The 27,583-nt window shown below is 34.6% G+C and overlaps 1 protein-coding gene and 1 long non-coding RNA gene across 8 annotated transcripts in view; one reads left to right on the top strand and one right to left on the bottom strand.

The window, feature by feature from the left end:
- nrg3a (neuregulin 3a) overlaps nucleotides 1-27,583 on the bottom strand; it is a 600,385-nt gene that overhangs the window by 439,829 nt on the left and 132,973 nt on the right. The window lies entirely within an intron of this gene.
- LOC147841052 (uncharacterized) lies at nucleotides 6,749-25,870 on the top strand. Of its 3 annotated transcripts, none has more exons than XR_015505904.1 (4): nucleotides 6,749-7,054; nucleotides 8,556-9,225; nucleotides 21,364-21,434; nucleotides 24,771-25,870. It is a non-coding gene; the product is annotated as an uncharacterized LOC147841052 (long non-coding RNA). The 3 variants fall into 3 exon arrangements; XR_015505903.1 differs by having other exon boundaries at nucleotides 6,948-7,054; nucleotides 24,822-25,870; XR_015505905.1 differs by having other exon boundaries at nucleotides 6,954-7,054; nucleotides 9,056-9,225.

The following is a 27,583-nucleotide window of genomic DNA, read 5'->3' as shown; positions in this document are numbered from 1 at the left end:
CACATACACACAAAAAAAACGAAATTTTCGAAAGAACATTTATCGTTTTTTGCTGAGGTGCAGTGAAAACGCATGTGTGGATCCAAGTGGGTGCCATTCACAAAAGTTTGAAGGAAACACCAATTTGCAGTGGCTGTAGAAGGCTGCAGATTCAGCAGCTTCTCTATAGGTAAAGACCTGAGTGTTGAACTTGACACCGGCATCTCTGTCAGTCAATGGAGTAAGACGGGTAAAGGTGTAATGTGGACTCTCTCAGGATCACTGATGACCAAACACACCACTGTAGTCTGGATCATTTACACTCGACTCAATATCAAGTTATTATAGCTTAAGAGCCTATTTACACAACACGTTTTAACATGCACAAAATGCTGAAAAGGCAGTAAGACATGGCAAACATTCAACCAAAACGTCCATTTTGCACATGCTTGCAATGAGCTGCAATTAAAAAAGCAGTGAAGTGGAAGCCAACATGTTCTGTGTGAACCAAACACAAGTCTTTCAAATGTCCTTTTTGTGCGGATTTTGCAGCAAAAGAACAGTATTTTCTGCATCTAATTACAGCACGCTAATTAACTGATGAGCTGTTTCAGCACTATATACAGTCATGTAGTTTAGTCTCGTGTGAAAACAATCTACAGTATAAAATCTCCCACACAAACTGCACAAAATAATAACACAGTAAGTGCATGTGGTTCATTAGAATTCGTCTCATATTTAGTCGCAGTACACTGTGAATAGTATGAAGTGATGCTAAACAAAATAAGCAAAGTTTGAATAATAGTTGAATAATAATTTGAGTTTTTAAATATGCATTTAGGTTAAATGATCTAACATGCTAACAAAATCATACCCAATCAAACCACAAATCAGACACATGCAGAGTTACAAAAATACATTCAGCATTTTTGTCAATATGCTAAATCTTAGAGTCAGGATTGGTTCTGAAAACATGCAGAACCGAAAACATCTGTCACAATCACCAGCGTTCTGATCCTGGCATATTGCTCGTAAACACACAGATCGCTAAAGAACTACAAATCTGCCGGTATATGGACTACAAGTTCCAGTCATGGGCTGCTCACATGCACCCATTCCTCATTCGGTAGATTACACACACTTATGGCTGGGCTGGGCTGGGCTGGGCTGGGCTGGGCTGGGCGCGCGCACGCACGCACGCACGCACGCACGCACGCACGCACGCACGCACGCACACACACACACACACACACACACACACACACACACACACACACACACACACACACACGAGTGCTGAGTCTTGTTAAACTGTACTGTGAACAGTACAGCACATTTCTCTTGCTGTGTACCCATCTTTGCTTTGTTTGTTTATTTGTTACGTTTTTTGCCGCCGGGATTGACTATATGCCTGTTATTTGATCATGACTCTGGATTTCCTGTATACATCTGTTTGCCCCTGTGCTGACCATTGTTTGCCTGACCATCTCTGTAATCTGTTGGCTCCAGATCTATGAATCACTCGTTAGACCACATTCTATTGGTGCTCTATAGGATTGAGATTTGATGATTATGGAGGCAGAATTAGCTATTTTGGTGAAATTAGCCCTCAAAAGATGGTCAGCAACAATAACCAGGCAGACTGTGGTGTTCAAATGGTACTCAAATGGTACTAAGGGGCAGGAAAATATGTACAATTACTGTACATTCAGAAAATGTCTTTGTATTTAAATATTTTTACATTACATTAATGGTCATTTGTAATATGAATTTGTTTCTTTAGCAATAAATAATCTGTATAAGTATATTATTTTTAACACCTAAATACTAAATTACTAGTTTCAGATGCAGAGGTACAAAAATACATTCAGCAGTCTTGTCGAAATGCTGACTTTTTGGATGTGGATTGGTTCAGTTCTGAAAATATGCTATCAGTGCTTTAAATGCTTTATATATATATATATATATATATATATATATATATATATATATATATATATATATGTATGTATATATATATATATATATATATATATATATATATATATATATATATATATATATATGTATATATATATATATATATATATATATATATATATATACAGTAGTTCAATATAATAAGAGTGATACAGATAGATACTATAATACAATAAGATCAAAGATACCGTAGATAGTGCAAATAGATAGACAAATTTCACGATTGATGGATATTTTATCAAATCTAATACTTCAAATTATGCTATAACACTAGCTAAGACAGACACTCAGAAAGATAAATAGTTCTATGCCAAGTTCTGTAATTGAGCAATATGGCACACATGAACTTTGCCCTTTTCTTTGTAGCTAATAAGATAATATGTGAAAAGAGGAAATGGTTGCGGGAAGAGGAAGATAACCTTTGAAGGGGATTCGGGAATATCGTAATGAGTGAAATATGATGTGCTCTGTTGCCAGTAGCTCAGGGTGAGACAGACAGCAATATAAACAAGTGAATGATGAAGAGATGAAAAGGAAAAGTGCGACTGCTGAGGGGGAGAACATCACAACAGACAGTCTTCTAAAGACCTGCCAGAAAACTCCCGACTTCTCGCGCCACTTAATCTGTGTCAAATCACAGCAAGGATATAAAGAGTGACCTGGGGGAAAGTGATAAGGCAACAGAATCAATAAATCAATCAATCAATGTAAATAAAAGTAGATAAAATAAAATAAAATTGCAATCAATAGTACTATTACAAACAGACAAATGCATGCCGCAGGTTTAGAAAGTTTAAATTATCAAGGCTTTCAAAGCCATTAGGCACAAACAGACTTTGAGTATTCCAGATAATGTGAATGTGTTTGTAACACACAGTCATGCTCTCTAAGGGCTCTGGAAGTGAGTATAATCTACAAGCACGGGGAAAACGGGCCCATTCATCCTCAAAAGAGCTTATTTTCCCTCACTTTACTGACAGTGATGTCTCTTAGTCTGAACAGAAGATCCTAGGCTCACCCTTCAAGAGCGAAGTAACAGCAAACACTTAGCAGCCCACTCCTCACTAAAGGACAGGTCTTATATGAGCAAATCGATATGTCAGTGCTGGGCCGGTGAAGCACTAGGGTTTAGTTTTGCTTGTCTATCCAAACAGTGTTTAGTATTGAACTGGTTTGCTGTGGTCAATGGTCTGAGAGACTGACTATGTTCACTGTTGTCTTTCATTCACGCACCGGTGCAAAGTTACAAACTCACAAGCAACTTTATTAGGTATCTTGCTAGAGCTGGGATGGATCGCATCTTACATGATAATTATTTTGTGGCATCGATTACACAAGGTTCTGAAAACTGATTTCGGCCAACGTTGTCATAATAATACAGCAGCATCAGCCAGTTGCTGAAAATGTGTTGTTTCTACGTCTATTATGTGAATCACTCATTATACCACATTGCATTTTTGCCCTATTGGATTCAGATCTGATGATTAAGGAGGCAAAATGTACTATTCTACTGGAATTACCTATGAGAAGAAGGTAAACTGTGGTGTTTAAATGGTGCTCAATTGGTACTAAGGAGCAAGAAAATATCTTCCATCTCCAGAAGCTTCAAGCATTAACACAAGGCTATAGATCAATGCTTCCATAAAGTTTATGCCCAGTTTTGAGCCCACCACCTGCGTTTTTTAGATTCACTCGAGTCTCATCAGACCAAAAACGTTATTCTAACCTCGACCTTCTTTTTATTGTCTAATTTTGGTGAGCTTGTGTGAAATGTAGCCTCAGTTTGCCATTGCTTTTCTACCAGCTTCACTAATCTGACCATTCTTCTCTAACCTCTGGCATCAATAACATAGTTTCACCCACAGAACTGCTGCTCACTCAATGATTTCTCTTTTTCTGGCCATTCTCTGTGATGCCTAGAGATGGTTGTTCATGCAAATTTTAGCAGATCAGCAGTTTCTGAAATAGTCAGTGTAGCCCGTCTGACACCAACAACAATATCATGTTTTAAAGTCACTTCAAACATCTTTCTTCTTCATTCTGCGGAGATTGTCTTGAACATATAAATGCACTGGTTAGATATTTGCATTATTGAGCAGATGAATATGCATACCAAATAATGTGGACAGTAAGTCTAGATATACATCCATAAGGCCAGCCTTTCCATAGATTTCAGCTTAAAACATTAATCTAAGCCTTTCTGAAACATCTTACCATTTCAAACTAAGCTGCTTGCTTCCACTCCCGTTTTGTAAGCGTATTTGCCTTAAAAAGAATCTGTAAGATCCATTAAATAGTCAGTAGAACTCAGATCTCTTTGAAATAAGTTTGGAAGTACAATTTATTCATGATATGAAACCTTCAATGCAACGCAAGATTAAACGTTTTGCTTATGCATACACTAACAGCTCTTCATGGCAATGAGAGGGTTAAAGCATAGTGTCATTAGACATTCTTTCTGAGAGCTCTGAATGAGAGATCTGACACACCGTGTCATGGATCCACACTTAACTCAAATGTTGCATCATAAAAGATGCTGAAGGTTAGATTGCTCTTTTGTGTTGTTTGCTTTGAACATTTAGGAAAGTCAATGTTGTGCCTTTTAGTGGTGAAGAGGAAGAGTTACTTAGCTCTGATGTTTCTGATCTGTGAAGCAATAGTTCACCCAAACTTTTCTCAGTTACTGGATCCATTTCTTCAAACCTGTAAGATGATGTTTCTTTCACCATACAATTGGAGTGAATAGATGAACTGATAAACTTTACATTTTTTTAAATTTTTATTTTCATCATAGTTCTCAATTTTTTATTAATTTGGCGCAATTTTCACAAGCAATAAGTACATTTACAAAATTCTTAGTTCTTAGATCCCAACAGATCATCAAAAGTGCACTTTTTTCAAATATTTTGGCATATTTTTAGTTGTGTTAGTACACTACACATAATCACAAAATATTAGTTTCAGTACACATCAGTTATAAGGTATTTATAAATCATAAATAGTCCTCACTTTAGATTATGTCACAAAACTAGACAAAGGTAGTTAAGTTAATAAAGCATTTATTAACATACCAATTAACTGTTAATATACTGTATTTCCAAATAATCAGATATATTAATGTGAATTTGAATTGTTTAATAATCATTTACTCACACATAATAATCTTTAAAAAACAGCAACTTTTCTTAAATAACTGGTTTGTAAATGATGCAACACATAATTTAGTAAAGAAAAAATAATTATTTACAAAGTATGAAAATACAATTATTAAGCATGCATGCATATATGTGCTTAGAAGTCAACAATAGAGCAATCATATTGGCAGTTATTAACTGCTTACTATCATCAGTTAATGTAGTTAATGCTTAACAGATAATGAATTCACTATTTCCTAATGCTTAATTAATGATTCATAGTGTCTAGGTATTATAAAGTGTTACCAAAGTATTGTTCAATTGATAGTGAGCCTTTGTCATTTGTAAGAGAGTTATAAAGTGTAAATAGTCCTCACTTTAGATTAGGTCACGCAAATAAATGAAGTTGAGTTAATAAAGCATTTATTAACATACACATTAACTATTAGCATATGCCTCATTATTTACATATAAATGTTGATTTTAATAGTTTATTAATCATTTACTAACTCATCCTGAATGATCTTAAAACAACTACTACTCTTAAATACAAATTATTTGTAAATAATGCAATACTAAATGTAGTCATGAATTATTAATTAGTAACAAAGTATGAAAATACATTTATTAAACACATTTCAAATGTGCTTCTAAGTCAAGAAAAGAGCATTTGTATCTGCAGTTATAAACGGCTTACTAACATCCATGTAGAACAAATAATGAATTCACCATTTGCTAATGCCTAATAAAAATTTCATAGTGTGTAGTTAACATGTATATATCTTATTATTCAGGCATATCATAATAGTTACTTTGTATGTTAATAAGTGCTTTATTAACTTCAGTTTTGCGAAATGAAAGTGGAGACTATGCTTTGTAAATCATTTTATTTGTGTTCCTTTTTTGATTAAAAACAGGGAAGCATCTTCATCAAATCCAAACACACATAGTCATAGTAATCACATTATAACATATTATAATAAGGAAAAATGAAAAAGTGTATTTGATAAAACTTTAAGAAGGTGTAAATACCTTCATAAAAAAGTAAATGTAATGCCAGCACATTTATTTATTTTATTTTTTTTTTGCATATTGATTGTGGCTCATATAAGCATATTTAAGTTAAATCCAGTTCGATTTATTTAAATTCTCATTATTTAGAGACTTTTAATTTTTAATTAAAACAATTTAAAGTTAAACCTTACATAGCACTGCTTTAATAACTGATGGAAACAGGGCCTACATGTATACAGTACAATTTAAATAAGCTGTCCAACTTTGGCAAACTTATAGTATCATATTATATCAACATTCTACGAATAATACAGAGAATGAAAAATGTATATGTTAAACTTAGAGTCCTGTTAAACTATCATTATTTGTTTAGCTCTTTGCTTAGTTTGGTATTCCTGCTTCTGAGGCAAGGGCATAAGGAGAGAGTGAACCGACTCTGGTTGCAACTTGGTAACTATAGTTAGGTGACAGATGGGCCCAGGCGACCTTGCCAGGCTGAGTTCCTGTTCGGGACGGCACGTATCCAGTTGCAACACATGCGCCAGCAGGTATGTTCTGGAATTCTCTGATAGCTTTGTTAAATGTGTAGGTTCAGTTACCTTTATTGAATGTCGATGGAAAATAAAGCCCCTGGAAAGTATAAGAAGGAGAATATAGAATATATAATCTCACTCTTCCACACCCTCTCTGCATGTGTGTGACGGCCAGCAAGTAACAGCAGACAGCAGAATCCTTATTGATCTGGTCTGTGGCAGCGAAATAGCCCCTGTCAGCACTAAATCCCTCTCGCTGTCACTCTTACCTTGGACAAGCAGTCCCTCCAGTCACTCCCTCAGGAATATTCATGAGTGTGCAAGAGACTACCTGAATGCCAACACGTCTGACATCAGCTTTTATCATCAGATAGAGAGCCAACACTTCCACTTGGAGACAAAGGAAAGCTGAAGGTGGGTTATAGCACCTATTTATTAAGCTTGTATTTAGACTTAACAGTACACAAAGCTGATAGTGTTCGACACAAAATGTCTCTCAAGTTACTGTAAATACGTGATTGTTATGTTGTGCTAAAAACTTGAGTCATAAGCTGCACTTTTTTAATTAAAATATGCTAATTCTGTTTTGTAGTTGTTCTTTGTTTTGTTCTGCAGATTACTGATGACATTTCTTCCACATTTAAAATAAGTATTTATTCAAGATAACAAAAGCGCTGTTTATTTTTTTAAACACGAAACTAATGTTTTGTTTTTTTTACATCACAAGAGTTAAGAAAGTTCAATAGTATGTTTTTTTGTTTGTCATATTGATGACTTTTTGCATCTCTGGAAAAATTAGTTTATTTTACATTAAATAAGAGAAACGTTGTTCTAAATGACAATGATTTTATTAATTATTTTTAATAAATGCTAGCAAACATGTATAGAATAAATATATATATTAACATTTCACTCAAACACATACATATTAAATCTAGTAAATACAAAGATGCAAAGCATTTTCAAGTGTAAGTAAGTAATGTGTGTATATATATAGCACATTTATTGTGTATGGCCATACACCCAAAGCGCTTCACAATCATAGGGGGTCTCTCCACACCACCACCAGTGTGCAGCATCCACATGACAACGGCACCAGTGTGCTCACCACATACCTGCTATAGGTGGAGTGGAGAGACAGAGCCTTTTGGGGATGATTGGGAGGCCATGATCGGTAAGGGCTGATGGAGGGAATTTAGCCAGGAAAGACGGTGCCCACTGACAGTATAGTGTCCCCTTCACTTTACTAGGGCATTAGGACTCACACATCCACAGGTTGAGCATCCCCTGCTGGCCTCTCTAACAACACTTCCAACAGCAATCTAGTTTCCCCATATGATCTCCCATCCAGGTACTGACCAGGCTCAGCCCTCCTTAGAAGGCTAAGCGGTCTTGAGGTGCAGGGTGACATGGCTGTGGCAAGTGGTCTGTTAATAGCATATAATATCAGCATAACTAGAACATAAATCACGAAAAATTAAAGTAATGTTTGCCATAATCTGTAGTAAAACTATAAATGATAATATACAGGAGTTTCTAGAACAATGACTTTTTATTTTGCACTATATACTGTTTTGCATCAGTACAACTCTGGTCTGCACTCCTTGCCATATGCCCTTAAGTGTAATTATATTGTTTACAGTTTTTTTCTCAATTTTGATTCTCTGTATGTCCTGTACATGTATGGAGCTAATAATATGCCAAAACATTTTGAATTTTAATTGTGTTTATTTGAATTATTGACAATTGTAATTTACTGAATCAGTTTTTTATATGCCATTAAAAATTGCTTTGAATTAGAATTTCTTAATTTGAATTTGAATTTCTTAACTTAATATTGAACATCTGAAATTTAAGAAATTTATAGATGTAGTTTCATACTTCAGATTTTCTGTGTTTTTGTGTTCAATCACAGAGCTGCGTGAATTTACTAGTGACTGTAAGGCTCAAGAGGACACAACAGGATTGAGCACCCCTGCTGTAATTCGTCCAAAACCATGAATCAAGCAGAGGGAAGTGATTCGGTGATCGTCTACTATTCCCTGTTGATCACCCTTGCCCCACTTTCTGCTAAATCTGAATATGACGATCTGATTTTTGTTTTGTTTTTTAATTGTAGAATATTAAATTTGATGTTTTGAATTTCTTTATCTTGAAAATTTGAAACAGTATTTTTACAAACCGGATATCTGCAGTCAATGAATTCAGAACCCCCCAAAAAATGAAGTTTGAAAATATGTCTATAAAAACTCAGCCTTGAAAACTTCAAATGTTCAAGTTATGAAATTTAAACTAAGAAATTCAAATTCAAAATAAGAAATTCAAATTAAGAAATTCAAAACAATATTTAACGACATATAAAAATTCAGATTTATTAAATTACAAGTGTCAATAATTCAAATTAACACTTCAAAGGGAAGCGGAAGAGAGGCCGTCCAAGAAACACCTGGCGACGCGACCTCGACGCAGACATCACAAGGATGGGTTACACCTGGGGACAAGTAGAAAGAATGGCCCAGGACAGGAACCTCTGGAGATCTACCTTTGGCGGCCCATGCCCCGGAAGGGGTGGAGGGCATAAGTAAGTAAGTATTACATAAGGGTTTGAACTGACAATAAAGCTGACTTTGACTTTGATGACCTTATATGTCAAAAGATCAAGGATAATTTGTTTTCCTAATTCACACCCCCTTTAAAACAAATGTGATTTAGTTTAATATGTTGCTGTCTAATGTAATGGCATTCATTCATTTTTAAATCTGACTTGAATGTCCAAATACATTCTGCCTCCATCTTGCAATGTAAGCTCATTAGTGACTGTGAAATGTATGCCTATAGCAAATGTAGCATTATTTACATTTCTTCTTCTTTCTCCTTTTTTTTTTGACTTCTCCGTAAAATGAATTAAGTCTAAGTGGGAGAAAATCTGCCATCATCTACATTTGACATTAACGAACAAAATACTTTTCTTATGCCTTTCTGTGCTCATCATAGTTCTCAGTGTAAAACAAGGCATTGATGAAAGTCGATGTCTCCAGGCTCTCTCTTTCCCTCTCAAGCCCTTTCCATCTCATTAAGTGGTGTAAAAGCTTAACCAGCGGTAGTGGTACAGACTTGTAGGTCTCAGGGGATTCATGTGTGGGGCACAAGTCTCTTCTGTTGCGTATGAACAGTCATTAAAGCTTACAGCCAGGAAGTGACGGCAGCTCCTGAAGTTCATGGTATACAAAATTATGCTGCACTGTCAGTATACTTTGGAAAGTTTAACAATCCATTTGGTAATAAGTAAAAGCGTAAATCGGAAGTTGGTGAAATTTTCAACGCTAACATGAAATGGTCAGACTTTGATTGAAGATTATCAAAACATACTAGTTTTGGTTTATTAATTGTTATATTAATTGTTAATCTAAAAATAAAGTGCACTAGCAGAATAAAAATAGTCAAATTTGATTTTGACAATTTATTCTAGATCACGATCACTAAAAAAAACTATTTATGAACTGAACGTTATTCATTACTTAATGTTATTCATTAGCCATTGCCACTATATGAAATCCAATAAAATGGATTCAGTAGATTTACTACATTTTTTTAAGGTAAACTATTGCAAACAATTTGTATAGGCTGAATTTAAACAATCAAATTAAGCTGAACATTACTAAATTTAATTTGTCTAAATTTTGCCTATATAAATTATTTGCAGCCACTTACCCTATAAAAATTTGTAAATCGAAATGTCAGTGTAATAGTGAATGTGATAATAGTGCACTATTCCTTAAATATAAAGCACAACACTCATAACACATATACTCTATTTAAGGTTTAACTATAAAGCCATGTTGTCTGCTACAATTAAAATAAATTACCCATTCAGGATGTGATGTTTAATCCAAAACACCACAGGTGATTATCTTTGACCCTTCCCCATAATGTTTTATAACTGTCCTCTTAATGCGTTGATGTATTTTTTATGACCACATAAATTCAATATGGCTGACAATTGGTGAAGGTAGAGCCAGCGAGCTATGGTGCTGTATAATATCTGCACTATAGACTTCGGTAAAAGTATGTCAGTGTACTTAAGGTAAAAAAAAAATAATTAGTTTAATAAAAACTGTGGGGCAACACGGTGGCCCAGTAGTTAGCACTGTCAACTCAGAGCAAGAAGGTCGCTGGTTCAAGTCCCAGGCTGGGTCAGTTGGCATTTCTGTGTGGAGTTTGCATGTTCTCCCCATGCTTGCGGGGGTTTCCTCCGGGTGCTCTGATTTGCCTCACAGTTCAAAGACATGGGGCATACAGGCAGGTGTGTAAATGTGAGAGTGTATAGGAGTTTTCCAGTACTGGGTTGCAGCTGGAAGAGCATCTGCTGTGTAAAAACATATGCTAGATAAGTTGGCGGTACACTCTGATGAATAAAGGGACTGAGCCGAAGGAAAATGAATGAATGAAAAACAACTGTTTAAATGCACATAGGTGAACAATAGTACCTTAAGGATACACTTTTGTACCTTTAAGGTTCACATTTGTACATTTAAGGTATTAATATGTACCTTTAAGGACCTGCTAGGAACAAAAATGTACCTTTTGAAAAGGTACCACTGCAGTGACAGATTTTGTAGCTTTATTTCCGAGAATGTACTGCATCAACTTTAAAAGTGATGTAACTTACTGTTAATGAACTAAAGTGTTAATGAATATTCATTATGTTTGGCTTTAATTTTAGTTGCTTCTGATTGTGTATTCGTAACATCCGAGGCAGACCAAACATTCAATATTGAATATATGTTATAAAAAATGCAAGAATAAACTGTTAATAAATAATCATGCAAACACTGCAAGCATATTTGAATGAGCTGTAAAATGCATCATAATTAAACATCCACCTGTTTGGAGACGATCATTCAATTTGCAATTCCATCTGGTACCACTAGCGGAGCGGAAAACATTTTCACAAGACTATTTCTATGAGGAAACATCTCAAGATTATTCAAGCTGAAGGTTTTGTGAAGAGCTAAATTGGTGAGTTGGAACCTGTCAAAAGAAGTGAGGAGGTGTTGAGTTCGCTACCGGATAGCAAGTCTTGCAGGCTTGTGACAGGTGTTGCGTGATACAGACTCTGAGCTGTCATTAGAAATGAGTACACTGTCATGGCCTAAAATGATGCCGCATATTAACAAGACCTTACACTTACATTGTTATAACGGACTAGGTATTATATATGATAATTGCTGTTTAAATATAATTAGACAAAAGACATGAAGTGATCAGTAATCACTACATAAATAAACAATCATATTAAAAATGCATTATCTAAAAGTGATGCAAGACATATAGATTTTTTTTTGGGGGGGGGGGGGGTGTCATGAAATATAACACTTGCCTGTGTGAAATGAATGAATGAATAATTAAACGAATGAACAAATGAATGAATGAAAAAATGAATGAATGAAAAAACTATTAAAAGAAAAATGAATGAATGAATCAATCAATCAATGAAAACATGAAGAAAATAATGAATAACTAATGAATGAAAAAAATGAATGAATGAAGGAAGGAATAGATGAAAAAACAAGAATAAAAAAAGAATGAATAAAATAAAGAATAAATGAATGAATGAATGTAAGTAAGGAAGGAAGAAAAGAAGGAATAAATGAATTGATGAAAAATCAAATAAATTAATGAAAAAGTGAATTGAAAAATGAATGAATGAATCAATCAAAAATGAATGAAAAATGATGAATAAATAATGGAAAAATAATAAATGAAGGAATGAATAAAAAAATTATGAATGAAAAAATAATTAAAAAATAAATGAATGAATGAAAAATAAATGAATGAATGAAAAAATTAAAGTAAGTAAGGAATAAGGAAAGAAGGAAGAAATTAATGGATGAAAAATCAAATAAATGAATGAAAGTGAATGGAAAATGAATGAATCAATGAATTAATCAAAAATGAATAAAAAATAATGAAAATAATTATGAATGAAGGAATGAATGAAAAAAACTAATGAATTAATGAAAAAATACTGAAAAACAAATCAATGAAAGAAAAATTGAATGAAGATGAAAAATATGAATGAATGAATGAATGAATGAATGAATGAATGAATGAAAGAAAATGAAAAAAATTAATGAATGAAAAAATGAATAAATGAAAAAATATTGAATGGATGAATGAAAAAATGAATCAATGAATGGATGAATGAATGAAAAAAAATGAATGAACGACAGAAACAAATAAATGAAGGAATGGATGAATGAACAAATGAACAACATTGCCCTTGTTTGCCAAATAAAATAAAAACCCTCAGGTTTTAATTTGTTTCATTACTATGCCGTACATTTTATATATTTATATTTTATTACATTTAATAAACATCCATACATGTTGCCAAAAGAAAAAGAAGCTACATAAATACAGTCTCTAAGCTTTTGGCACCAGTTTTATCTTTGAATGTTTTTTTTTTTTTTTAACCCATCCCGACCATCTCGCGCACAGCTGCTTCCATTCACCATGCTGATATCAGATTCTTTTGTATTCTGTGTATCTGACAACATTAAGATCCTATCTGACAGCTGCTCCCATTAGAATGCTCCATTATTTAATACCCAAAGCAAACAATTCACTGTGTGAAGCCAAACAAACTCAGGATTCACTAAATCATCTCTCGACGTAAACATGTCAAACACTCACACAAACATCCACCAGATGGACACCGCCATCTCCCATGTTTTCTACCTCAAAAGAAACAGTCCAGTTTTTAGAGAAATTAGGGCCATGGTTTGGAGAATTCAGGTCTACTTGTCCATATGAACACTTTACAAAAAACCAAACATGCCTCAGCCTTTATAGACTGATGTACAAATAAATGAAAAGCTTAGATCCAGTGTTGCATGTAAAGGCTGAAAGGGGCTTTTCCCCCCAGAATCAGAATAGATCAGGAGAGTATTGGACAAAACAAACAAAAACAAACATCACACAATACCAAGACAAAAATAAAATGTCCTTAAAGAGATAGTTCACCAAAAAAAGGAAAATTGTCAAAATTTACTCATGCCTTACTTGTTTTAAACCTTTACTATGTTCTTTCTTCTGCACTCCTTGACAATTTTTTTGGCCCACCCTTGCATTGGATAATGTACTGAAACAACTCTGATAAATAGTAATAAGCAATTAAAATAATAATGATAGCTTATGGAAACAAGGTCAGCCCGGGGTGCACTTCCCAAACAACAACATAACTCATGGCTGAACTATCATAGTATGATGCATACGTTGGGAAATGAATAATGTAGTAATGAGTGTTTCCCCAAATCAGTGGTTTCTCTGTCACAGACCCACATTAGTTATAACGTATATAATTAAACCACATTAGTTATTACGTAAAACATCCACAATGATGTTCTAAACGAAGTAACAGAGTAACAACTTTTTTAGACTGCACATATGCCATAAAGCGCATATATGCCATATTTTTGCTTAGAATATGCCATATTCTATGTTAAAACATCAAAGCACTTAGCTAACATGTATTCTAATCTCATATATAAATCATAGAAATTGTTAACGGTTGTAATTTACAGTGGGCCATTTATTAAGTAACAATAATAATAATAATAATAATAATAATAATTATTATTATTATTATTATTATTATTATTATTATTATTATTATTATTATTACTATCATCATCATCAAGTAGGATATTATTTAACTTTTATTACATTTTTTGAAAACTCTACTTTTACAACTGTGACATTCAAACCACTGCAGAAATGTTCTAACCACTAGGCCCATGTCATATCCAGTAGGCTACAGACACATTTCTTAATAAATAACCTACTATAAATTTAAAGCATTAATGTATGCTATGTTTTTTGTTTTTACAAGATTTGGAGACGTAACGTAAATTCCGCTTTTAATTAATAGGTCATCTATGGCTTTAGTAATGAGCCACGGCTGCGTTCAAAATGACAAAAGCTTTCATAGTGCACTACAAAGAGAGCTCAATTGTCAATATGAAGATCGCTAAAACTAAACTGTAAAAAATACTTTGAAAGTAAATTACACCTAAAAGAGAGGACTTTAATTAAATTATTTTTTTAAATCCCTTAAATTTAACCCTTAAATTATTCCAAGTTTTATTGTTGGAGTGTTCGAAAGGAATAAGGCATAGGGGGATACATGGGAATAGAGCACAACCAGGAACTATGCTTCTACGTACACCAGGTGGTCATGATGCCTGTTAAAGAGATAAATGGGTTTTGACTAAATACACTGTGAAAAACGCTGGGTTCCACACAATTCCTTCATGTTTTAGGTGGATTGAACATAAAAAAAATTAAGTTGTCCCTCAAAAAAACTTAGAATTGACGTTGTTTCAACATTTTAAATCAGTAGTTTTAACAAGCGACAAGTCAATTTTGAGTGTAAGATATTTTGAAGAAATCTGGAAACCTGTAACCAATGACTTAGTATTAGTCATAATAGTAGTAGTATTAATAGTATTTGTTTTTCTTACAGTACTATAAATTAAATGATAACAGGTTTTTAGCTTTCTTCAAAATATCTTCTTCTGTGTTTAACAGAAAAAAAAAAAACTCGCAATCACTTTATTTTGATGATCCCGCATTTTATTAAATTTAAGTTGCATTGCATCTACATGCCAACTAATTCTCATTAGATTATAGGTTGACTGTTAGGTTGGGGTTAGGGTTATTGTTAGTGTAAGTTGACATGTACTTGTAAAATTTTTTTTATAGTCAGTTAAATGTGTTGGAGGAGCAGTATCAACAGAAATTAAGCAAACAGTCTACTAATACTCAAATGAGAATGAACTGGCATGTACTTGCAATGCAACTTTTAGTCAACAAAATTTACAATAGGGACCATCAAAATAAATTCTTAACAAAAACTCGATGTTTATAACCACCTAAGGAACAGTAAATCACATGTAAATCTTTATTTTTTAGGGGGTGAACTATCCCTTTAAGCTCAACAATGCTGGTAAAAATTGAAATTGCCAGCAACAGCACAGTCCCCAATAGCATCTGACTGTAGAAATGCCACCATATATTGAGATCGCAGACCGTCTATGTGCTGCTGACATTTCAGACACTCTGCAAAAGGTCAACATGAAGTCTGAAAAGTACAAATAAAAGATATAAGAGGTAGTGTGTAAGGTCATGGGGGGGTTAAGGTAGGCTTGGACAGGAAGCTGAAGAGCACAAAATGCTATACATCACAACGCATCAAATGCTTTTACGCTTCATTTAGGACTTTAGACTTTGTAGGCTTGGTGACTTTCCATACAGAGCTGTACAATACACATTTTGTTTTAGTAAAGATATCCAAGTTTACAAAAATCTTTTACATGACATGTATTCAAAGTGAATGCATTGTCTACAACTGTTTCTTGCACCTATGGATATTTCAACCCTGTAAACTGGAAATATCCATTATTTTTTATTATTATTTTTATTTATTTATTTATTTATTTATTTATTTTTACGTAAAAGCTTGTGTGGCCAATGTAACCTAAAAACTTTGAGATTTCTGGTCAATTCATTTTCATTGATTTTTAACCATTAATAAAAGCTGATTGTCATTGTCAACTTGTATTTTCTCATCATATTATAATTTACTTGAATTTATTATCATGAATATACAGTTTTGCTCTGCAATCCAACAGTTTACACATAGCTGATTATTGACTCTAAAGTTTGTTTGGCATATTGTCTCAGCAGAGAGCCCTAGGCTCATAAGATCGTTGAGCCCGGGGCTCTCTCCCGTTTGCAGGGCGAGAGGGAAGTTTGAGCTCAGGTACATCTCAAGAACTCCCTCCTTAAATAGAAATAATGACAAATTAGGAATTGCTATATATAGATATACTGCTGATTAAAAGCTTAACTGTAGTGCCAATTTAAATTGGTCAATTCACTTAAGACGCATGTTTTTGGACTGTGGGAGGAAACCGGAGAACCAGAGGGAAACCCACACAAGCACAGGGAGAACATGTAAACTCCAAACAGAAATGTCAACTGCCTTGTTAAGGACTTGAAACAGTGTGATTCCTCCTGTTAGGCAACATTGATAACCACTGGGCCACCAAGCCACCCTATAAAGGGAAAGTAGGGGTGGAAGGAGGGATTCTTCAACGTGTAGATAACTGAAGTAAGAAACCTTGTTTATTTATAGTGATTTAGCAGATTGGTGAATCATGTATTAGCTAATGCGGGACAAGCCGTGATCAGTCATAAGCATGTGCTCCTCTTGAAATTAGTTTAATAATAAACTTCACATAGTCTGACTGTTTACTTGTCATTTATCCATTGACAAATAAATTAGAAATGAAAAGTGTTTACTTCAACATTGTAAAATAAAGTGAATACTCAATTTTTGTTCCACTAAGGCAGCGATGGCCAAACTAGGACCTGCGGGCCAAAGTTGGCCATTTGATTTGGCCTGCCAGTGGGAAAATGATTGGGAAGAGTTGGGGAATGCCTTTAACAAAGATTCTCATTTACATGAATGTTTTTTTTGTTTGTTTCATTGTTGAGCGACAAAAAGGATAACTGAAATTAAATGTTTTATTTAAATGTTGTAAATGAATCAGATTTTGAAAAATATATACATGCTGTCACGAAACAAATAGGAGACAAAGCAGAAGACATCAGCGTGTAAATCAAGGCAAAGGCAGGTTAAGCATGACAAGTGTATTCAGAATTAAACTCCTTTGTTTTATAAGTGTAATTTTCTTTATGGTTTTATTGCAATACATTCATTACAACAATAAACATATTGTAATATCCAAAATTTGAATGCATTAATAAATACGGTTGATGTATTTTTTTTCTATTTCTTTTTTAATGTTATGGAATAAATTAGAAAATTACCCATAGCAATCTTAATGTAATACAGTTTGCGATGTTTACTTCCAACCCACAGCTCTCAATTAAGCTTGGGTACTGGCCCTTTATAAGATAAAGTTTGAGCACCCCTGCTCTAAGGATTACACAAAGGATAACATATTGAATTCTGCACCACAGAGAATGTTCAAGGTTTAATGTACTTTAACAACTTTTGCGCAAATTAAATTAAGTTCAATTATTGGACGGATGGAAAAAATGGATGGATAATTATATATATTTTTTTTATTAAAAGTTGCAAATATACGATTGACAAATGGCTTTGGCAAATAGCTCTCTTTGGCTCTCATAGCCTGTTTGAAAAGTAGCAAAACTAAATAACGAAGGCTATGTAAAGTGTTTCCAAGTGAATTTTAATGTGACCTTCAACAAAAACTCGAATTGAAATAAGTCATCTCTTGAAAATACCAAAAATGCTTGATGTGACGCCCTCACACTGACAACCTTTTGAAAAGACAGCTGTATTTACTCCATTTTAATTATCCGATTCATTCAGCAGCTTTGAAGAAGCAATTCAAATAAAACATACAAGCACAAGTCATCAAACTTCAAGCATGGTAGTTACACAACACACTGATATTCCCATTTAGAACCAAAAACTGTATATGAAAATAACTATTCAAGTCTGCAATCTATACAGTATGCTTTGCAGCTGTGGAGCCAGTGACTGGTCTCTTATAAGCAGAACGACTGGCAACCGCTCAAATACACCTACAGTATGCAGTATAGATGCATTTAATCACATTAGATTTAAAGCGAACATAACCCTGCACAGTCTATAATATGTAGGTCACCACGAGGTCTGTGTGAGGCAGATCTAGGCTGAGCATCCGGCTCTAATTGGATTGGAGGTTTTAGGTTAAACAACTGGCACCGTCAAGCTCAAGGTAAATGACTCCCATAATCCCCCAGTGGTGAACAGCCCCCATGTCAGTCGGTGACCTCAACCCAGTCTATAAAAGACAGCATTACAGATATTGTGGCTCCTTGAGCTCCACGCCTGTGATTACGGATGATTAAACCGTTGGCCTAATCATGACCTGCAGCTCACATAATCTGTCACATCGGTATGCTTCATGCACAAAAACAACCAGTTCTGCATGGAAGTGTTAGTCACAACAGATTTCCACAGCAACTCCCCCACTTGGAAGACCTTTGGGATCGGCACGCCCCTCCAAAAACATTTGCAACAATACATAAACATGTAGCAAACACGCACTCGAATGCTTGCTCGTTTTTCGCACGCCACATTAAAGCTGATGGCTGGCAGTTTCAAGGGCATTATCAGATGCAGTGAATGGGCTCTAATGCGCATCAGGCTGATCCAGAGGAGACAAGTCATTTGTCTGAGTGACAGGTACAAGCATCCCCTACAAACCAATCAGCACTTCAATATAAAGCCTGTGTTTCATTGTACAGTGAACCCCCCCAGGATGTACTAGAGACTACTCCATTAATGAGAGGAAGTCACAAAACTTGCGTAAAATGAGATTCTTTCAATCGAGGCGCAGGGAACATTACTGTTAACACTTTCCGAGGTAATGAGGTGCCAAAGATTATATAAATTAAAAATGTTATTTTTTAATGGAGAGAGAGAGAGAAAGAGAAAGAGAGTAAGCCAGTGGACAGGGTGTAAGCTCAGACGTTACACCCATCGAGTAAAATCTGAATGTCTGATGCAGAAGGTATGCCAATTTCAAAACACTTATATTGGAGTTTAATGATTGGTCGAATTCCACAGGTATTTTTAGGGGGAAATGTAGGTTTAGCATACATAGCAGTACGCCTGTAAACAAAGCCACTATTACGCCAAACCCACTCATGGAAGGATAAAACCATGGTGTTTAAAACTATAACAAAAAGTACTTCTCTGGATTTTCCCAAAGTATTTGAAGTTGATGGCATAGACCAGGGGTCACCAATCTCGGTCTTGGAGGGCCGGTGTCCCTGCAGGGTTTAGCTCAAGCTTGCCTCAACACACCTGCCAGGATGTTTCAAGTATACCCAGCAAGACCTTGATTAGCTTGTTCAGGTGTGTTTGATTAGGGTTGGAGCAAGAATCTGCAAGACACCGGCCCTCCAGGAACAAGTTTGGTGACCACTGGCATAGACTCTTAGAAAAAAATAAATAAAAATACGAATAGCGGTGAACTGTGATTGCCTGCTTTATAAGTCTGCAGGCTCCTGGTTAATCATTGGCCACTTAAATGAACAAAGGAGCCCAGGCCTGTTGTTAGTCTGAAGTTCAGGCTCAATTCAAGTAAGAAGAATGTGTAGACACTAAACCCAAAGGTGTAATATAACATATTACAAACAATAAAATTACTGTAAATTGAGTATTTTTCATCAGGAATTGTTCTTTATTAAGTAGTTTTTACTTTTATTAAATGGTTTTTTTAGAGCTGTAACTGTACTTTTACTACACCGTAAAACCCAACAGTCAACTTTATCAAATGCATTGAGTGTAGTTAATTTTAAATTTACTGAAAGTTAATTCTACTCATTTGACAAGAGTTTTGAACTCAGTGTTGAAGGTAACGAGTTTATTACATACCTCATTACTTCAACTTAATTATTTAATGTTAAAAGTTTACAGTACTCATATAGATTAGTTTTTCAACAAAAATGGTTTGTAGCAATTGGTTTCCTCAAACAGTTTGAGTTGCCTTAACTTATTGGGTTTTTACAGTACTCAGCTGGTTTGAGTTCTCTTCATTTAATGGGTTTTACTGTGCTCAAATGGCTTCACTTACTCAAATGGATCAAGTTTACAGTACTCATTAGGATTAGTTTTTGAACTTAAATTTTTTTGTTGCAATTGGTTTCTTCAAATGGTTTGAGTTTCCTTAACATTTTGGTTTTACAGTGTAGTAAAGTAATGATTCATCTGACTCACAATTGGATATGATCACGGTACTAATCTCACAATTTTTTTCACAAAAATGTTTAAAACAAATTTAAGGTGAAGAGCCTTTCAATTGCGTTCTTAAATGTTGCCCATGTTTTGCAAAATAATATATTTTCTGCCTAAAAAAACTAAACTTAATACTAATTTGCAATTTTAAAAACAACCTAATACACACTAAAGAGCACTCATTAACATTTCAACCTAAAACGATGACTGTGCTGGAATTTTACATTTTTTTAAAGAAATTTCAGCACATCTATGTTTTCTGGCATAAGCTGAGGTCTTTGCACATTTACCCTGTTGAAAAACACTCTTTTACTGGGGACTGAGATGGCTAGTGTGGATAGGAAAGCCTTTCCTATTCCAAAGAGCAGTGTGTACAGAGGTGGCCAATGGGACCTCTGTTCCAGGGGACTGGTCAATAGCATTAAAAAAAAGATCATAAATTACTAATCATATAGTAGGAAAGAGACAGGAGGAGTGGAAGATAATTATGAAGGTGAACAACTAAAATTACTTGTATAATTAAATAGTATAAGTATTAGTGTGATACACTTTTAGCAAGCTTTTTAAATATTTAATATTAACATGCAAATTATTAAAATATGCATAAATTCAATTGAAAAAGAGAGGGTAAAAATAGTCTAATAGCTGGTTCTGTAACAAAACAACTTTCATTCTGAAAAACACTTCACACTTTCGCTATGAAAACACTGATGCACCGTGTGATCTCCGTGGCACTTGTCGGAGCAAGTGGAGCTGCTAATCATCTAGTCCGCGTGGTTTGGCTTATTATTATCATTATTTATTTTTTGATTTTTTTTTAAAGTAGTTTTTCCACTGTGCTGATGGTTTATGTGCATTTTTGTTGATTGTCTTTTAGTTTTGTCTGGCGCACTTCACCGCTGTCGTCTTATTCAGCCACCCCACCTCTTGTTCACCGCTGATGTGCAGGTAAAGTGAGTTTGCACCTATAAAAACAGCGCCCCCTCTGTTAAAAAAATGTATCGAGTCATTTAACATTTCTACCATTTGAATAGTTTCATTATTGAATCGGTTTTAAACCGGCTCGCGGTGAATCACTGACTTTTATTGCACTACTTTCCTTGAACCTGCAGTCATTTGCTTTTCTTCTTGTCTACAGTGATTGTTTAGGTAAAATAATCAGTCCTAGTGATTCCTGTCCAATCAAATAGAACATAGAAAAATCACATTAGACTGTTTTCAATACATGCACACTTTATAAATGCAGCAAACATGTGCAGTGTGGTCCAGTGTCCAGTCAGAGACCAATTTGTTACATGCAATGGCTGAGAGACTGTTTACATCATCACCGATGAGAAGATGAAGAAAGCTTACTATTTTGACCACGATGAAATCGCTAAATGGCCTTAAACAACAACTAAATTCTCTACATTTTCAGACACATGCAGAGACTGTATGTATTCTATAACTGCAGGACCGATGAACCGATGGGCACTCATAGCTTCTTAGTCAGGATTCAAAGAGCATAATTAGCATTAACATTTTGTCACAGCTAGATTTTTGCCCCTTAGGTTACACGGATTTCACTCCACATCTGTCAGCTTATTATAGGTGCATATATTAATGTGTTCTCGGAATTGAAATGTACATTCCGTGAATGGTAAATAATGTAACTTACACTTAAAAACATACTTGGCACTGTCGTTAGCTACATTTTTAATTTGCAGCGTATGAGGTGGAGAAATGTTCATAATGCATACATACTTGCCACTCTAATGTACTTTTGAAGGGCAAAATTTTACTCGTATTTGAATATTAATAACAGATACCTTGCTCTACTTGCAGTGCATTTTTGGCAAGCAACAGCCCTTTTGCTTGAGTATGTTTTTTGAGTACTCTTTCTACAACCGACTAAACCTGTCTTACTGGAAATGGTCCAACACCCTTTTCTAAGTAGGGAGAATGTGGTCATTGCATTGAAAATCCTTAGTAACAGTATCAATTAACAAAACACAGATGGAACTCTACTGTGGTGTGCCTGCTAGTAGCTTTTATTTATTTGCGTTTAGCTTGGCAGATATTACAGTATGTGAGTAGTGCGAGTTACTGTTGTCAAGGCAATGGATTTGGGGGTGAGCCAGACACCCAACCTGGGAGCCATCTTAAGCTTAATAGCCCTGGATGAAGCAAACCTGTACAGACTGTAAAATTATATTTAATCAGGGTCTGAAGATGGATTACTGTATAGAATAAATCTGATATTAATTGTAAGAGTGGCACTGGAGTGGTATTACTTAAAGTAATATTTGAATTGAAAAATTGTTGATCATTTACTCACCCTCGAGCTCTGCAGGACGTAGTTGACTGCTTTCTCCAGCAGAACATTAAAGTTATTTCTAAGCTGAACTATTGGTCCTTGTTGATTCTCAAAATGTAATCAATGGCTACTGGCACACCAAGTGTACAAAAAAAACACACACAAACAAACCTAAATTAATACTCATGACTCCTGACAATGAAATTTTATGAGGCTAAAATCATTATTCTGTACAGAAAAATGAAACTTTTTGACAGCATTGTTACCTTTAAACCAATTGAGTGGTTTGCATGCTAAAAAAAATAAAATAAATCTTTACAGGGATGTGTTATAAAACTCTGCTTGTTTGTGTTATGATTGATTTGATTACTGGTATAACACAAATATTTTAGCATCATGCTAAAAACAACAACAAGAAAAGCAGCAAAACTATACAGGGATGCATTACTGGATCTTGGATGTGGTATTTGATAATTTAGCTTAACAGTTTGGCTTAGCATCATTAGCTTAGCAACATGCTTGCTAACTCTGTCAAGATCGACTGCAACATTTTATTTGGTGCACTATTTTGTGTGCTATGATTGTTGTACTTACCAGCATAGATATATACACTAGACATCGCATACGGACCCTGAGTATGCTTCAATACCGCCACCACATTTGTTGAATGCTCCCAGGACAAAAGTCATTTATTCGCACTAGTCAAGACTAACGCCAATCTGAAGCTGCTGGACTTCAGCGCTGTGTACGACTGTACTAACAAGCAAACAAGAAAACAAAGCACAAAAACAGAACATTTCATAGTTTTTTTTTTTTTACCGTTTTGTATATTACGAACTTTTGTGCTAAACAAGTAAACAAATAAAAACAAATAATCTCTTACTGGCCAGACCATAAGGCAAAGTAGCACAAACTCGCACTAAATACTAGGCTTATGCTAGTTTTGCTGAATAAAATAAGCATACAATGTAAATAAAATATGACAACAAGATGCTGCGGTGCTAGAAACTTGTATTATTGTTGACTAAGCAAACAAGTTGTTCATAACAGAACTTCATTAACAAACGAAACACTACCTCCATTACAATGGAATCCATCAGCGTGCGATGTCCGTGCGATCACTTATCCATTGATTGTAAAATGATAATGTTCGTAATTTAAAAAAAATATTGCACACTGACCACCAGAAAAACTCCCGATCATAGATATATGTATATATGAGTGTATATCTCTGGCCAGTCCTCCACTGCACCTTGGACCCACATTCATTTCAAAGGAGCGCTCCCCAGGACTAAAATGGTGGCTCTATTCACACATTCCTTCCAATAGACAACAATAGCATAGGCGACATCTAATGTAAATATCTCTGGTTTACCAGAGTATACTGTACATCCTCCTTAGCTTAGCATCAAGCTAACAACACACTCTGGAAGGGAATTCATAACAACAATATGAGGTGCACTGTTTTCTGTTATGTGATTGTTTTGCTTACCGAAGACTTACCTCTACTGGAATCAAATTTTGGGTCTCTTGTGAGGAACACATTTTTCAGTTTCTAAATACAGCAGAGGTGTTAAACTCAGATCCGGGAAGACTGCAGCCCTGCACAGTTTCGTTCCAACATTACTTTAACACACTTACCTGTAGGTTTCAAACAAGCCTGAAGGACTCAATTAATTTGATCAGGTGTGTTTAATTAGGGTTGGAAATAAACTGTGCAGAGCTCCGGCCCTTCAGAAACTGAGTTTGACACTTGTGACCTACAGTCTACCAGCCTAGCTTCTAAGACCTAAATCCCTACTAAAACATGAACAATAAATAAATAAATAAATCTGCACAGATGGAATGCAAGACTACATCATTTGTAGGCAGTCCTCTATCGACAAAATCTCTGAAAAAGGACAATGTAGGAGAGTATTACAGTACGCAGACTGAGAAATGACTTCAAATGATATTATATATTTATTTGTGTGTGTTTTATGTCAAAGTGAAAGTGGAGCTTATGGATCGTCAGTCTCACTCTCCAAATCCACTTACAGTATACACTATAGACCTTCCCATCTGGCTCTACATCTGGAGTAGCAGCAGATCTGGTGGAAGCTGATGAAACGATTGCCATATCACTGGACTTCACAAAGAGATAGAGCTCTGCTGCTCTGGGAGTTTCCTGTTGGGGTCACAGGTTTGGACACGAAAAAGAAATCCATCCACTCTCTGAAAAGATTCTAGCAGTCTCTGGAGAACCACTTTTTCAAAAGGCACATTGTTTGAACTTTATTTAACCATGATGGATGCATACAGTATTAGTAGCTTAAAGGTACACCATTGTACTTTGACACTGTACTTCTCCAGTGACAGCTGTTGTTTCATTTTTTTTTTTTTTCATCCAGACTTTTTCCTGTCTAACAGTATTGAATGTTAGCATTAGCAAGACAGACTTAATATTCAGAATGGGCCACATTGACTACAGCAGACATAGCCAGTTCTTTATTTACCCAATATCATTTTCAGGAATGTATGCACTCGGTGTTGGAACAGCAGCGCAATTTAACATCTAATAGTGGTGAACAAATATTTGTAGAAAAACAATTCCATGATAATTGCTGTTTTTAGTTATTTATTTCAGGGAACTATTGACTGGAGCGAATAATATGGCTTGGAGCTATAATTTGCATAACTGTTTTAATGTACTGGACTGTAAGGGAAAGACTGAGTATACCTGAGTGATAACATAAGCCTTCAATATATTTGCTGTGAAAAAAGAGAGAACAATCATTTGGATTAGTACGTTTGTCAAGTTACCATGCAAACTCGGAAAAAAAAGTACATAGTATTGATTTATAGGGGTGTAAAGTAACACATTACAAATACTTAAGCTACTGTAATAGAGTATTTTTTCTTAAAAATTGTAATTTACTAAGCAGTTTTGTAAATTTGTACTTTTACTTTCCATTGAGTACATTTTTAGTGCTGTATCTGTACTTTTACTACACTACTTTCCTTCAACCTGCAGTCACTACTTTATTTTCTTGTCTATGATGATTAGAAAAAAAACATAAGTCCTGCAAACCCCCCCACCCCCCCCCCCAAAAAAAAAAAAAAAAAATTGCAAATAGATGGTAAATCCCATAATAATGAACAACCTCAAGACATGGACGATTTATAATTGCAGCAAACTGTTTGAAAGTGTCAAAACAGTTTTTACGATGTTGGCTAGATTTTGGTCGCTTTCTAACACAACCGAAAATCTACTAAAAATCAACATCATTTAATGTCATTATTGGACAATCAAAATAACGCTGTCCTTAGACGCTGACTAGACATTGAATTTTGGTCACCTGACATCACAACCCAAATCTAACCTAATATTAACTTCTTATGACATTGAGTGCCTGCTGGGCAATAACTAAATGCACAGCAGAATGTTACGTTTACACACATCTACAAATTACGTCAGCTATATACAGGGTAATACTCACTACTCTTGAGTACTTTTGAAAAGTTTACATTCTTTGAGCAATATGTACAACCAATACTTTTACTCTGCTTGCACTATATTTTAGACAAGTAATGGTAGTTTTACTCATGTATGATTTTTTCAGTACAGTTTTCACCAAAGGTGGCTTACAGTAGTATATAGTATAGTGTATTAAAGTGTAGTATAGTATGGTATAGTACAGATTAGATCAGTTTTACAAACACCTCCTTTTAGTCTGTTTTTGCATATAATCTCAAACATCAGATGGTTATTTTAAAAATAAATAAATACATAAATAAATAAAAGTGCACAATGTCATCAAAAATGAAAGACATAAAATCCACTTTCCTGTTTTTCTTTCTTTCTTTGGGACAGCATTTTTGCTGTATCATCTCACAACACACACAAACACACACGCAATATCTATCTGGTGGAAACATCTGAGGGAACACATAAATAATACAAAGTAAATGGCTTTAAATTTAGTTCTCTTTAGTTCTCCAAAATGGACAAATGTTTCCTTCCGTAACAAAAGCATTAAAACAAAGTTTGTGCTTGAATCCACTGTCTAATGCACATGTCCTTTGCTGAGCGAGTGTTTACTCAACCTTTCAGAGTTGAAAAACATTGACCCCTATAAAAATGGCCATTTATTTTCCCTCTGTTGTTGATATTCCTCTTACAAACACACCATATAGAGCCTTAAAATAGTCTACTTGTGAAAAAAACAGCATTGCCTTAAGGAAATACTCTACAGCACCAGCTTGTGCATGAAAACCAATATAACAAGATCTTATAATAGTAAAATATATTATATAATGTTATATATGTTATATAATATATATATATTATATATAATATAATATATAATATGTTATATAATATGTATAATTGAGCTAATAAAAGAGATATGCATTTAAGGCACACTATATATATGATATTTCCATTCAAATATCCAAAAGAACACTAGAACTCTTTAATATTTTTATTTTTTGAATATATATATTTTTTACTTATGTACTAACATTATTCCAAATGTTTCAAAGAATGTTCAAATCCGGTGAAATAAGCCATTTTAACTTGTGACATGGACCATGTCCTGTGTCATTATGCTAATAACATCACAAACCCACAATTTCCAGTTTTATAGAAAACAGGAAAACATCAGACACTTTAATATGTTGTGTGCTTTATTAGACTGCACATAACAGAACTTAAGATGTATTTAGTAAGATAAAACAGCTCTGCTTCTTCCCCACATGATTACAATCAAAAGAACCAGAAGCGTCAACTGTTGTATAATAAAGCTCAACTGCTTTCATG

Source organism: Danio rerio, chromosome 13 (assembly GCF_052040795.2).
Source record: "Danio rerio strain M-AB ecotype USA chromosome 13, GRCz13ab, whole genome shotgun sequence".
NCBI classification, from domain to species: Eukaryota; Metazoa; Chordata; class Actinopteri; order Cypriniformes; family Danionidae; genus Danio; species Danio rerio.
This window is presented reverse-complemented; position numbering and strand designations above follow the sequence as displayed.